The sequence below is a fragment of the Ursus arctos genome, unplaced genomic scaffold (genome assembly GCF_023065955.2).
Source record: "Ursus arctos isolate Adak ecotype North America unplaced genomic scaffold, UrsArc2.0 scaffold_1, whole genome shotgun sequence".
In the NCBI taxonomy this organism is placed as follows: domain Eukaryota; kingdom Metazoa; phylum Chordata; class Mammalia; order Carnivora; family Ursidae; genus Ursus; species Ursus arctos.
In genome coordinates, this window is record NW_026622763.1 from 56,020,421 (window position 1) to 56,034,183 (window position 13,763).

Consider the following 13,763-nt stretch of genomic DNA (forward strand, 5'->3'; position numbering starts at 1 on the left):
AAGCAAGGCAGAGGAAAAATGCAAATATGGCATTTGCCGAGAAAAGGATGAAAAAAAGAAGAGAAAAAGGAAAATAAAAAGAAAAACAAAGATGGCACTGGCTGGTTTTAGTTAAGGTAGGAGAGTGTGCAAGATGGTGCCCACCTCTCTCTCAGCGTTGAGAGTATCTCAGCAGGCCCTTGTCCCTTAGACCCGTGCTTTAAAATTAGGAAGTAAGTCTCTTTCACATAAAGTCTGGTCCCTTTTCAAAGGACTGTCCTGGGCAGGTGAGCCTGCAATGCATGCCTTTTAACAGATATTACTTAATTCACCATGCATCCATGGGTCTCCTGGGCATCCACCCCATTGGTCTTCAAAGCCAGACGATTTGGAGGCTTATCTCTCAGGTGCCAGTCTTAAAAGTTGGAGTGCTTTTTGTGGAGTTTGTATGCTTTGCTTCTCAGGAAGAAGCTCTGAGTTTTAGTTTACTCCCAATTGTGGGTCACTGTACCGGGGGTGGGGTTTATAGCAAGATTGTGTCTCAGCCTTTCCTAACTCCCTTTGATGTGGTTTCTCTTGTTTGCTTGATGTGAAGGGGTTGCTCTGCCAGTTTTTAAGTTTTTTTCCAGAGGAAAATTTTCCATATATAGCTGTAGACTTGGTATGTCCATGCGAGGAGGTGAGTTCAGGATCTTCCGTGTCATCATCTTGAACTGGAACTAGCTGTCCCTTTCTTTTGGTTATACTCCCAGGTACACTATAGCTTATCTGACCAAAATCTTACACTGTTGACCTCATGTTTAGGTTATGGTCCCATAGATTTGTCGAAGGTTAGAAAATAAAACTTGCCAACCAAAAGCAAGAGTTTTTGTCTGGCTTTCCAATACAGAAGAATATTTAATATAACAACTTATAAACAATAAGAATCAGCAGCCTAAAGAAAAATTGATTAATAGGCAAAGAGGGATTACTGAATTGTAGATTCATACATGTGGAAGAGACCTTAGAAATAGTCTGTATATACTAGGAAATTGAACCTCAGATATGTATCCAGGCTTGAAGTCATTGCTTACTCTGAACAATCTTGCAACTCAAAGTGTGGCCCTCAGACCAGCAGCATCAGCACCGTCTGTGAGCTTGTTAGAAATGCAGAATCTCAGGCCTCAAGCCCCACCAAATCAGAATCTGCATTTTAACAAGACTCCCGTGTGATTTGTATGCACGTTAATATTTGAGAAGGTACAGGCAAAAGTACCACAGGTTTTTGTCCTAGTATTTAAAATTTTGCATAAGTCATATTACAGAGAAAATCTGATCTCTTTTGGGCAAGACCTGTACGATTACATGTCCTGGTCTAATACATTATTTGAATAGCTGGATTTAATAAAAAGAAAAACTCTAATGATCGCTGGGAAAAGAGGGCATCTATTTGAGCTGTGCTTGTTTTTAATGTACCCATTCAGATTTTAATTTGCTAGAAAAATTAATAGCCTATTTGGTGGTAGCATGTCCTGCAAAAATAAGTGCAATAAAATGAAAGTATTTAAATGGGTATTTAAACTATGCAGTCATCAGTGATTTAGTTTTCAATTACACAAAGGTAATTACACTAGAATCCACCTCATTCACCCTTCCGTGAGAAAATGCTGGAGTGTTGTAATAAGCTGATGCTTTCAGGCAATGACTGATCTCCACTCCTTGTTGGCCAGGACCTGAATTCATTTACTTTAAACAGTTTAGGGTGTATACTAGGAATATAAATGATGGAAACACCCTTTGTGACCCTTCTTACAAAGGAAGTTACATCACTAAGGGAGCATGTGAGGCTACAGGCCTAGCCTCTCAGATTGGGAAGGGCTCACACAGCATGCAGATTTGGCTCGGGAGAGAAAGGTGGCACCGTGGTAAAGGAGAGCTCCACCATTGGGCTCTTCCTCTAACAGTGGTTCTTGAAGTTCCATGTGTGGAGGAGGTTTTCTGGGGTGCTGGTAATGTTCTGTTTCTTGATCTGGGTGCTGGTTACATGGGTGTGTTCAATTTATGAAAATTCACTGAGCTGTTCACTTATAATAAAAATACTTTCCTATGTGTATGTTATACTGCAATAAAAAATTTAGAAGTGTAGAAAGTTGGAGTTGCATAAGACCAGCTTTTTTGTCCTTTCTCCCTCTTACTCAGATGCAGTACTGCTCAGAGTAATCTAGGTAGCTATAATCAAGGAAACCTGATGAGCAAGCTTCATTAACCCACCATAGTCATAGAGGTGGACAAGTAAAACCAAACAGACAATAATGCATAATGCAAGGTGCACTATGTTCTAGGTGCTATGTAAATACATTCTTCTGGTCCTTATCCTTGAGAGGACTATATTTTCTTCATTTTACAGATGAGGCAAATGGCATCCATACAGCAGGCTGGACCAAAAGCCCATGGCAGATTTATCAGAACCAAAATCTATCTTATTTTCACAAGTGCTACTGCGAGACAGCGTGAAGGAGCAAGTAAGTCACAAGGACAGTCTGAGGGAGGTGAGAGTAGATCAGAAGGAATATAGGACTCTTTGCCAAGGTAGTAGATAGTCATTAAGGGCAGATTGCAAGTAGGCACCCCTGATTATTTTAGAATCTTTGGGCAAGTAGATGGCAGCTTCTTAGAGGCAATGCCCTAAGGCCAAACTCATGGGTCCTCCAAGCACCTGGAGAGTCCTGGACCATAGCCCAAACTTGGTTGAACATCAGTATCACCTTGGGAAGGTTTGAAACATACAGATTCACTGGCTGTACCCTAGAGTTCCAGATTTAGTACCTTTGCAGTGAGGCCTGAAAACTCTTTAAAAACCACACCAGGGGGGCGCCTGGGTGGCTCAGTTGTTAAGTGTCTGCCTTCAGCTCAGGGCGTGATCCCAGAATTCTGGGATCAAGCTCCAAGTCGGGCTCTTCCACTGGGAGTCTGCTTCTTCCTCTCCTACTGCCCCTGCTTGTGTTCCCTCTCTTGCTGGCTGTCTCTCTCTCTGTCAAATAAATAAATAAAATCTTAAAAAAAAAACCACCCCAGGAAATGTTGATGGTCAGCTGGACTTGGGAACCACTACTGCAGTTATGCTGACCACAAGAAAGAGTCAGACTTGGACTGACCTTGGTAGCAGTTCATCACAAGAACCAGGGAAAAGCAAAGCGCCGCATAAGGGGCACCCTCAAACTGTAATTGCAAGCAGATGTTAGGCCAAGAAACAGAACAGAGTAAAAGAAAACTCGCTATCATGAGATGGAAACTCTTGACTAGTTTATGTCTGCAAATAAAAAGCCTGCATCTATTGTGTCCTAGGCATTTACACTCAACTAGAGTTTCTACTCTAGCTTGTTCACAAGGAGAGCATCTAAAGGGTTAAAAAATTTTTAAATTTTACCTTTTTAAAAAATTGAGATATAGTTGACATATAGCACTTAAATCAGTTTTTAAAAAGATTATATTAGGATTTTAAAAAGTACTATAAAAAGAGAGTCAAGGTACAAACTTCCAGTTATAAAAATAAATAAGTCATAGGGATATAATGTACAGCATGGAGATTACAGTTAAAGCTGTAAAAAAATGTAAACAGTAAGTAAATTTAATATCTCAGATCTCAATATGAAATCCTTGGTCAAGGCTGTTTTTAATTTAGAAGTTTGAGAATTTTTAACAGAGTAAAAATGGGCTTTGCAAAATTTAAGGAAACAGTATTGCAAAGGTAACAAGATCCAAGGGCACCCTCTTCCACCCCATCAACCTGAACTGGTTTATTCTAGATTTAAACTATGACTTTGAACAACCTAGATTTCTATTTGACCCCAGTGTCCAGTGGTAAAAGTACAGGGGTGATTATGTACAGTCAATAACTTCCCTATCTCATCTGTCAACTAGAATAAATAGCTAAAACTGATAAGTTGGTAAAGTACTTTTTTTGTTATTAGAGAGTTAATAACTTACTCTGAAGTAGACTTTAATTACTAGACCTTGCTAACAACTGACATATGAATTAATTGCCAAATTTAATCTCTACATAAGTTTAAAAGAGAACTTCACAGCACTCAAACCTAGAGGAAATATTTATGATATAAATGATAGAACACAATTCAATCCATTATTCATCAGTATAAATGGGAACAAAATACAGGGAACAATAAAAGAAGCCTAGAATTGGAGCTAACTGGGTTTAAGAAAACCATCTTAACCCAAACATGTTCTCATCCTAAGCCCTTGTCTCTTGAGGAAACAACCCTACTTCTTCATGCATGAGATTAGAGGCCCATGTTTAATATTTTCCAACATGTAAAAGCCGGGTAAAGGGATCTTTGAGCCAAGAAATATATTCTGGTTCCAAACAGTAGAGAGCTGATCAATCTCCATGAATTTTGTAAAAAGTTAATATTACTTTTCTGAATAACAAAAAAAAAAAAAACAACAGGGGGAGGGGGGACAAAAAGGACAAATTAGAACACATACACAGAGATTAAAGAGATCCTTGGTGTGTCCTCAGTTTCCCAGTTTATCAGATCTCTTTTTTTGATCTCAGTAAAATATTTCTAAAGAGGAAGAATGTTCTAGCTGCAAGTAGAATTTTCTAAATAGCTCTAGCGGAACAAAAGCAATTATTAAAGTAGGTTTTTTAAAAGAGGTTTTATTTTTAAGTAATCGCTTTACCCAATGTGGGGCTCAAACTCACAACCCCGAGATCAAGAGTTGCACACTCCACTGACTAGGCCAGGCAGGTGCCCCTAAAGTAGTTTCTAGTTTGAACTTCTTGATTTAAAAGAGTCATAGTTGGGTGCCTGCATGGCTCAGTCAGTTAAGCGTCCGATTTTGGCTCAGGTCATGATCCGAGGGTCATGAGACTGAGCCCTGTGTCAGGCTCTGCATCAGGCATGCAGCCTCCTTAAGATTCTCCCTCTCACTCTCTCCCTTTGGCTTTCCCCACTCTCTAAAAAAAATAATAAATAATAAATAAATAAAAGAGTCACAGTAACCTGAGATATGACCTATTCATATCCCTTTAGAAGAGAAATTATTGGGGCGCCTGGGTGGCTCAGTTGGGTAAGCATCTGCCTTTGGCTCAGGTCATGATCTTGGGGTCCTGAGATCAAGCTTCGCATTGGGCTCCCTGCTCAGTGGGGAGTCTGCTTCTCCCTCTCCCTCTTCCCCTCCCCTCTGCTCGTGCACTCTCTCTCTTTCTCTCTCTCTCTTGCTCTCAAATAAATGAAATCTTTACAAAGAAAAAAAAGAAATTATAGATATCAGAAAAGGGGTATTTTATTTTAAAGATTTTATTTATTTATTCGACAGAGATACAGACAGCCAGCGAGAGAGGGAACACAAGCAGGGGGAGTGAGAGAGAAAGAAGCAGGCTCATAGTGGAAGAGCCTGATGTGGGGCTCGATCCCATAACGCCGGGATCACGCCCTGAGCCGAAGGCAGAGGCTTAACCACTGTGCCACCCAGGCGCCCCAAGAAAAGGGGTATTTTAAAAACCCATATATCCTCACACTTATGATCAATTGATTTTTGACAAAGGTTTCAAAATAATCCAATGGGGAAAGAATAGTCTTTTCAACAAATGGTTTAGAATAACTGAATATTATATACAAAATGTTAAAGTTGGACCTTTACCTCACACCAAATATAAAAATTAACACAGGAACGCCTGGGTGGCTCAGTTGGTTAAGCATCTGCCTTCAGCTCAGGTCATGATCCCGGGGTCCCAGGACTGAGCCCTGAAACAAGCCCCGCATCTGCTCTTCGGGGAGCCTGATTCTCCCTTACCCTCTGCCCCTCCCCCTGCTTGTGATCTCTCTCTCTCTCATGAATAAATAAAATCTTAAAAAAAACACATAAAATGGAGCAAAGACCTAAATGTAAGATCTAAAACTCTATACCTTTAGAAGAAAACATAGAGATAAATCTTTGTGACTTCAGTCAATGGTTGGTTAGATATGACACCAAAAACACAAGCAACAAAAGAAAACATAGACAAATTTGACTTCATCGAATTTAAAAACTTTGGTGTTTCAAAGGACACCAGCAAGAAACATACAGAATGGGAAAAAATATTTGCAAATAATATATATGACATGAGAGTTGCATCTAGAATACACTAAGAATTTTTATGACTCGATAATGAGAAGACAACCCAAATTAAAAATGGGCAAAAGATCTGAACAAACATTTCTCCAAAGAAGATCTACAAATGGTCAATAAGTTTATGAAAAGATGCACAATGTTATTAGCCTTCAGAAAAATGGCAATAAAAATCACAGTGAGACACTACTTCATAGCCATTAAGCTGGTACCATAAAAAAGACAGATAATAACAAGTGTTGATGAGGAAGTATAGAGATTGGAACCTTCAAGCATTGCTAATGGGAATGTAAAATAATGAAGACTTTTAGGAAAACAGTCTGGCAATTCCTCAAAAGGCTGAACATGAGTTGCCATATGATCCAGCAATTCCCTTTTTAGGTATATAACGCAACACAAATGAAAACATGTCCGAAACTTGTATACAGAAGTTCACAGCAGCATTATTCATGACATCTGAAAAGTGGAAATTGCCCAAATTCCATCGATTGATGAATGGATAAATAAAATGTGTTATATCCACACAATGGAATATTGTTTGGCAATAAAAAAAAAAAGTACTGATCCCATGGATAAACCCTGAAAACATTAGGCTAACTGAAAGAAGCCAGTCATAAAGGATCACATATTATACAATTCCATTTATGTGTAAGGTCCAGAATTGGCAACCCCATACAGATAGGAGGTAGATTAGTGGTTGCCTAGGGCTGGGGCAGAGGGTCTTAAACTGGGAGTGACTCCTAATGGGTACAGGGTTTCTTCTGGGTGTGATGAAGATGTCCTAAAATTGACTGTGGCAATAACTGCACATACCTGTAAATATACTAAAAACGTTCACTGATTCTTTTAGAAAATTTACCTTAAATAGGGACATCAGTAAAATAGGGAAAGACACTCTCTCAAATGAGATCAAAAATTGGGGAAAGTGCTTAGGGTACCAAGACTTTTTAGAAATCCAAACAGGGTTTTGTGTCTGGGATACATTTTCTGTCTGGGATACATTTTGGACCTAACTATTATGTCAAATAAACCTAGAATAATAATTTTGAAGAGCTATTGTTCACAACAGGTAAATAATACATTGCAAGAGCCAGGACTGCCCCTAAAATTTGTGAAACCAAGGGTGAAAGTACAAATGGATGTCCATATTCCATATGTATATGTAAAAGTTATAAATAAAATATGTTCTATTTTCCTAACTTGATAACTTTGTCTTCCTAATGAACTGAAGGCCAAGTTTGAATGTGTAATTCTTGGACACCTTACGGTTCTACACCAGGACATGGAGGCATGAGGAGAGCTGAAGCTACCCCCTTTCTCTTCCCATTCTAGACTCTGACTGAGAAAGACCTGTCAGGCATGTGTGGATGCCCCAGCCCACACACCCACACTCTGTGCATATCCCTAAGGCTCTCGTTGGCCACCTTCAGGTTAGGGAGTGCATATACTGGGCAGCATGGTCTGCCCTTGGGAGGATGGGACTGGAGAAGTGTAGGCAAGCCTTGGAAGTGGACTTGGGGCATTGAGGTAAGGAATTCTAAGGTGGTCCAAGTTATCCAGACTGTGGTCTAGTAGGGAGCAATGTAGATTCTGAGACGGTACATCCCCTTCCCCCAGTCTCCTCATTCTGTGGTGAGGGGCTCAGCCCAGGAGGGTCAGAGCAGAGCCCTCTAAAAGTTGAAAGGCGGTATCAGCAGGAGCTCCACATTGTGGAATGTGATAATTAGTCTAAGACACGGAATCCTGGCACATACCTCAGGCCTGCTTCAGCAGGAGGAGGGAGGCCAGATCAAGCTTGTCCAGACAGGGAAGATGGATCATGCCTCACTCACCCTGGAGGGTTCACAGAAGCTTATCAATTCTTGGCAAAGCAAAACAGCTCAACCTGGGAGAGTCTGTCCAGATCTGAATGCCAGTTTAGTTAATGATTTAAAGGGGCAATCACCTTTTCATTTTATGGAGATAACGTCTGGAAGATACTGGTGTTATTTTTATAAGGGCGGCTGAACTCTCTGTTTGTCCTCCTCCTTCTTGTGACTCTTGCTCTCTCACTCACCACTGTTCTCATAGTGCCAAGGACACGCTTCCTCTTAGTCTTTTATTGGTGTTGATGATTTCAGCAATGATCCTGATAGATACCCTCATCCCCTTGGTCCTTCATTCGTTCCTGTCTTCCTAATCCCTACGCTGAATGAAATCCACCATGTACTTTCTGTTCCACTCCCAAGCAGAAGATATTGCTGGAGAAAATTTAGAAATCCGATCCAGGCTATGTCAGGTGACTGGTCCCAGATAAGCCCTCACTACTAAGGGCGATTCTTTGAATTTTCAATTAGGCACATGCCTTCTTATGACATTCCTCACTTCTCCTTTTCTAAATCTTTCCTACTTTCCCCAAGTCCCAATCCCACCTATTGCATATCACGTTCCCATTTTGTTTAATGGAAGAAATTAAGACTCTACAACATGAGCCTCCTCTTTCTGTTTCTTTTCTCCTTCCTTCCTCCTTCCTTCCTTCCCTTCCTTCCTCCCTTCCTTCTCTTCTGTTGCATTCACTAAAACCTAGGATGCATCCTATGTTCCTCTCTTTCCTTTCTTTTCTACCCCAATCCAATCAGTAACCACGTCCTATTGATCTTCCCTCCTAAACATCTTCTCAATGCACCCTCTCCTCTTCATTTTGTCATTTTCTTAATTCAGGCCTTCATTGTCTCTGCCTGGCCTCATTCAATTGTTTCCTAAATGCTATCCACTGATAATAGTCTCATCTCTCCCGACTTCATTCCGTATAGTCCTCCCAGAGGGATATTTCCTTAGAGAAGGAAGTAGAGGTTGAGTTGGGGGAGACAGAGCAGGGAAGAAGGGAGAGTCAGAAGAGAGGAAGACCCAACATCTGGAAATCAGAGAGAGACATTGAAGGGAGAACAGAAATGCCTGCCATTTAGACTCTCTCTGTCTCTTCATAAAATCTTCAGTCAAATCTGCTGCTTTGTGGGGTTGATTTATTTTAGAGAAACACAATGAAGTACTGAGTCCTGCTTTAAGGTGAAAGGCAGTGCACATGAAGTCAGCTCTTATCTGGTTTGCATGTTCAGTTTATTCTTCATTCATTCATTCATTCATTCATTCATTCATTTGTTATTTAACAAATATTTATTGAGCACCTACCATGTATCAGGCACATGCTAGGTGTTGGAGGGTGTGCGGTGATCAGGATAGAAACAATCTTGCCTTGAAAGCACTTATAGTCTAGTCAGAGAGCAGATAAATAAAAGAAATTAAAATATGATAAATGCTATGACCTGAGAAAGTTATGGGAGTACATAGAAGGGACACATCAAGGTCAGGGATGGATGGGAGGTCAAGGAGGACTTCCCGGGGAGCTGGCATTTACCCTGAGACCTGAGGAATGTGCAGGAATTAACCAGGTGTAGGGAAAAGTTGGAGAAAATCCTCTAGAAATGTAAGAAATTCCAGAGGCAAGAGAGAGCACAATGAGCCCATGGAACTGAAAGAAGAGGGAAAATTGTGGGAAATGAGTTGGGAGAGGTAAACTGGGAACAGATCTTAATTTGTATGTTAAGTTTAAAAGTTTAGATTTTATCCTAGGTAATGGGAAGGTACAGACAGGCTTTTAGCAGGTGAATGACCTGATCAGATTTATGATTTTGAAAGAACATGAGATAGAATGATATGTGAAGTATTAATGGAATGTACTCTCTTCACTCATCTCCTTGGGCTCTGGGCTGCCAAACTGTACACTGACACCAAACCAACACACACACACACACACACAGACACCCACCCACCCACCCACACACACCCAGACACCCCACCACCACCACCACCACCACCACCACCAGGCTCTTATTAATAGAGTAGAAAGTACATTAACTATTATGGAGATAATCTGATGCTGAGAGATACTCAGACTCTACATTATAAAAATGAAATACAAAGGGCTCTGTTCTTTAACCCAGAGATTAAACTGAAATTGAGAAAGATTAAATAATTTTTCTATTGTTTGAGATTAATGCGATTCCACACATGTGATTAATAAGATTAAACAATTTACACATGTGTAAATATGAATTGATTTTTCCTGTCTGTGCTACGAGTGGACCTGATGTGGAAGGGGATGTGCTGGACAAGAGGAAGAGATTCTGGATTGTTTGCTGAGGTTGTGCGGAATGTGATTGCCCCTCTGCAAGATGAAGCTACATGGGACCTGCATGTACACCCAGCCAGCCCATCACCGCCCATCAGAGCCAGCAGGGTCAAAAACCTAGAGGGCACACTGGGCCCTGCCAGGCTGACAGAGTAGACAACAGTGGCATTAGCAAGCAGTTCATGCCAACATTCAAATCATCCAGATGAGACTAGATGAAGAGCTCACATTCCATCACACCATGCAGCCAATCATACATGGACATACATCCTCTCTCCACCAAGCAGTCAGTGATGATACACACGTTTCTGCATCAATGAGTCCAGGGTAGTGCTTACCACTCATAGGGGAAATTCAGGAAGAGGTACATGGTTGAAGAGGAGATGAGTTCACTTTAAGATGCCTTGGAACAAATAGGTGGAGATGGCTAAAAGGTAGCCATCTGGGTATGAAGCTCAAGAGAAAGGTCTGGGCTGGAGAGATATCTGGGAGCATGTAGATGATGTCATAGGTGCCCAGGAAAGAGAAAGTATCAAAAGGAGGACCTGTCAAATGTCAAATTAAGAAAGAACTGACAGGTGTCCCTTGAGTGTAGTTAAGGGAGATCACTGGTTATTTTGGAGAAAGATTGGGAGAGTGAATGGAAAGTGAGGAAGTTGAAACAGTGAGCGGAGGTAAATTTTCCAAGAAGTTTAGCTGGCAAGGAGTGAGCAGGCTGTAGATGGAGGGGGAATGTGGCTTTTTTTTTAACCTGAGGAGGAAGGAACCAGTAGAGAGGAAGAGGTTGAATATATAGATAAGAGCGAGAAAGAATAACGAAGAGTGAGGTGAATGAGAAGTCAGGAGGACAGGGGACCCAGAGCATGGGCCAAGAGGAAGGAGGGAACGTCTTTTGTAAAGAGGTGAGGTTGAGGAAAGAGGCAAGGTGAGGAAAGATGCAAGCTGATAGGCTGGCATGGAAACCTGAGACTACTCACATTTTATAACTTCGATTTCATCCCCCTGACACGTGGAAAATAAAACCACCTACAGAGAAGAGTAAAGAAGGCAAGCTTGGAGGTTTGGAAAGAGAGTGGAATTCTCGAAATAGCTGCTCTGGTGACTCAGAAAGAAAGAGCAAGCAGGTCAGGGGAATGTGGTAGGAAGGCAGGCACTACTAAGTCCCACTTGAGGTTGCTGAGCCTCAACTTCGGGCAGCCCAGTCTGTGTGACCATGCGGTTTTTGCCAGCAGTGTCCAGCAGCCCAGGCAAAGGAATGGCCAATGCAAACAACTAGATTCAAGTTTTGTCAGGAGCAATGGAGCTGGGGCCACGTTGTCAGAGGCTAACATTAGAAAGCATGGAATCTTTTCTGGATAGAGAAGGAAAAGGAGCCAGCAAATGGAGGACAGATAAGGAGAAAGAATAAAACAGAATTCCTAATAAGCTTGGAAAATCAATAGAGTAAAAATAACCACAGGAGAAGAAGTAGAGGAATAGAAAGTCATGAGTTCAGAGGTGCTGTGGTTTCTTGATGACCGAGCCGGGGGTGGCAATGGGATTGGGTGATTGAAACAGAATAGAGAAAGCAATCAGAGATGGAATCAAGGAACTGAGAGAGACCGAATATGCCTCACACACATAATACATGTGCCAGACTGTTGGCAAAATTTGGAATGAAAAGGGATACTGGGATTCGTTGCTAATGTCTCTGATCAATAAAGGACATGGCTAGGCAGTCAGTGTATGACAGCTGGGGTAGAGAGTGTGACCTGATGGCTAGCTATGCAGTCTGGTTCTCAGAGGGCAGAGAACTGAGACCCATGGAAATGACAGTGTTTGACAGAAGGAACCTGGCTCAGTAGCCTCTACTTGTGAGGGCTGCAGGGAAGCATTGTGCTTGCAGGGAAAGTCACGTTAGGGCTCGAAAGCTAAAGAATGTCCAGTGAAGACGTTGGGAGTATCGGGGTCTTTGCTGATGATGGAATGGGATTCCTGAGGTCACAGAGGAAAAATTTAGGAGGAAGCTGAATCAAGTATGAGAATGAGAGTTCATAGAGGTTATCACTCCCTGAAAGGCCTTCCCTCTTGGGCACACATCAAGGACATCAAGGGTCTAAGGGATGGCGGGTTTGGCAGCTGCACAGATGCAACAGAATTAATGGGTCAGGGCTCTCAGGATTCTGCTTTGTCCTGGGTATGTGACAACTCCGCGTCCTGGGTCTCAGAGTAATCTGGGTCTTGGCTTCAGGGAAAGTTCCAGAGCAGAGGCTGCTGGCCTGCCGCTCTGGATAGTGTGGGATGGTGTGGCCCTTGAGATGCACGCAGGCCGGTGGCCAGTGATACTCAATCCCAACTTCACTCTCTCATATTCTGCATTATCTCAATGCCTCTCAGTCTAGTCATTTTAGGACTTAGCTTTGTCTCTAAACTTAGAGCCCAGGGGAAAGCATTCAGTAACCTTAGAGCACCAGGAGTTGTTTTGGGAAAGGCAGATTTCCTGACTCATCATAGCATTAACTGATTACAACCCAAGGAATAGTCAAAGGGACTCCTTCAAGGAAAGATAACGGTGTATAGAGTAATTTCCTGGAATGTTTGTTTTTGTTAAAAAAGAGAGAGAATTTAAAAAGGACTCTGATACACTGCAAATTGATTTTTTCTTCAATGTGAATGGCAATCCACTTGGCCTCAGGTTGGTTCATTTATGTGTTATAGTTATGTTCACTCTCCATGGTGAAGTTTTTGTTTTTGTTGTTTGTTTAAAAGTCACAGGTCACATTTTAGCTTCTGTTCAGTTCATTACACACGAACAATTTAGTGCTCTTTAGCATACCCTTGAGCCCTTGAAATGCCGTATGTTGAAGGGGCACCTTCCTTATGTTCTCTTTGTCAGCAGATTTTGTTATGAACATCTTGCCGGTAGACCCCATTGTTAAAAAAAGAAAACAACAGGCCCAAAATGGAGTCATTTCTGCTAATCCTATGTCACCAAACCAATACTTGATACCTAACTTAATTGCAGTTTCAGCCTCTCCCAGGAATGTAACCTTGAATCGGTCAAGCTGAAATTTCCTGGTTAGCAGTAGTGAGGTAATCTGCCTGACCGGTCCCTTCCATTCCCTAAAGAAAGATGAGGTAATCTGCCTTTTCCTTATCCTTGCCTGTACAAAAGCCTTCCGTTTTGTACAGCTCCTTGGAGCTCCTCTCTATTTGCTAGATGGGATGCTGCCGGATTCATGAATCGTTGAATAAAGCAAACTTGATTTTTAAATTTACTCAGTTGAATGTTGTTTTTTAACACCATGAAGAATAATGTCTTAAAAAAACCTTAGTGGGTGGCGCCTGGGTAGCGCAGTCGTTCGGCATCTGCCTTCGGCTCAGGGCATGATCCCTGCATTTCGGGATTGAGTCCCACATTGGGCTCCTCCGCTGGGAGCCTGCTTCTTCCTCTCCCACTCCCCCTGCCTGTGTTCCCTCTCTCACTGGCTATCTATCTCTGTCAAATAAATAAATAAATAAAAAA

General features: G+C 41.7%; 2 protein-coding genes across 9 annotated transcripts in view; one reads left to right on the plus strand and one right to left on the minus strand.

Annotated features, from left to right (window-relative positions):
• NFE2L2 (NFE2 like bZIP transcription factor 2) overlaps nt 1–13,763 on the minus strand; it is a 141,945-nt gene that overhangs the window by 84,072 nt on the left and 44,110 nt on the right. The gene's annotated exons all lie outside the window — the stretch shown is intronic.
• The window catches only part of AGPS (alkylglycerone phosphate synthase), a 203,268-nt gene that overhangs the window by 8,876 nt on the left and 180,629 nt on the right, over nt 1–13,763 (plus strand). Inside the window, exon 1 of one of the 6 annotated variants that reach the window (XM_057318825.1) lies at nt 2,366–2,480. The exons of the other annotated variants lie outside the window; for them this stretch is intronic. The gene's annotated coding sequence lies outside the window, so the exon portion shown is untranslated. Of the gene's footprint in view, nt 1–2,365; nt 2,481–13,763 lie in introns of those variants that run through there. 6 annotated transcript variants of the gene reach the window in all.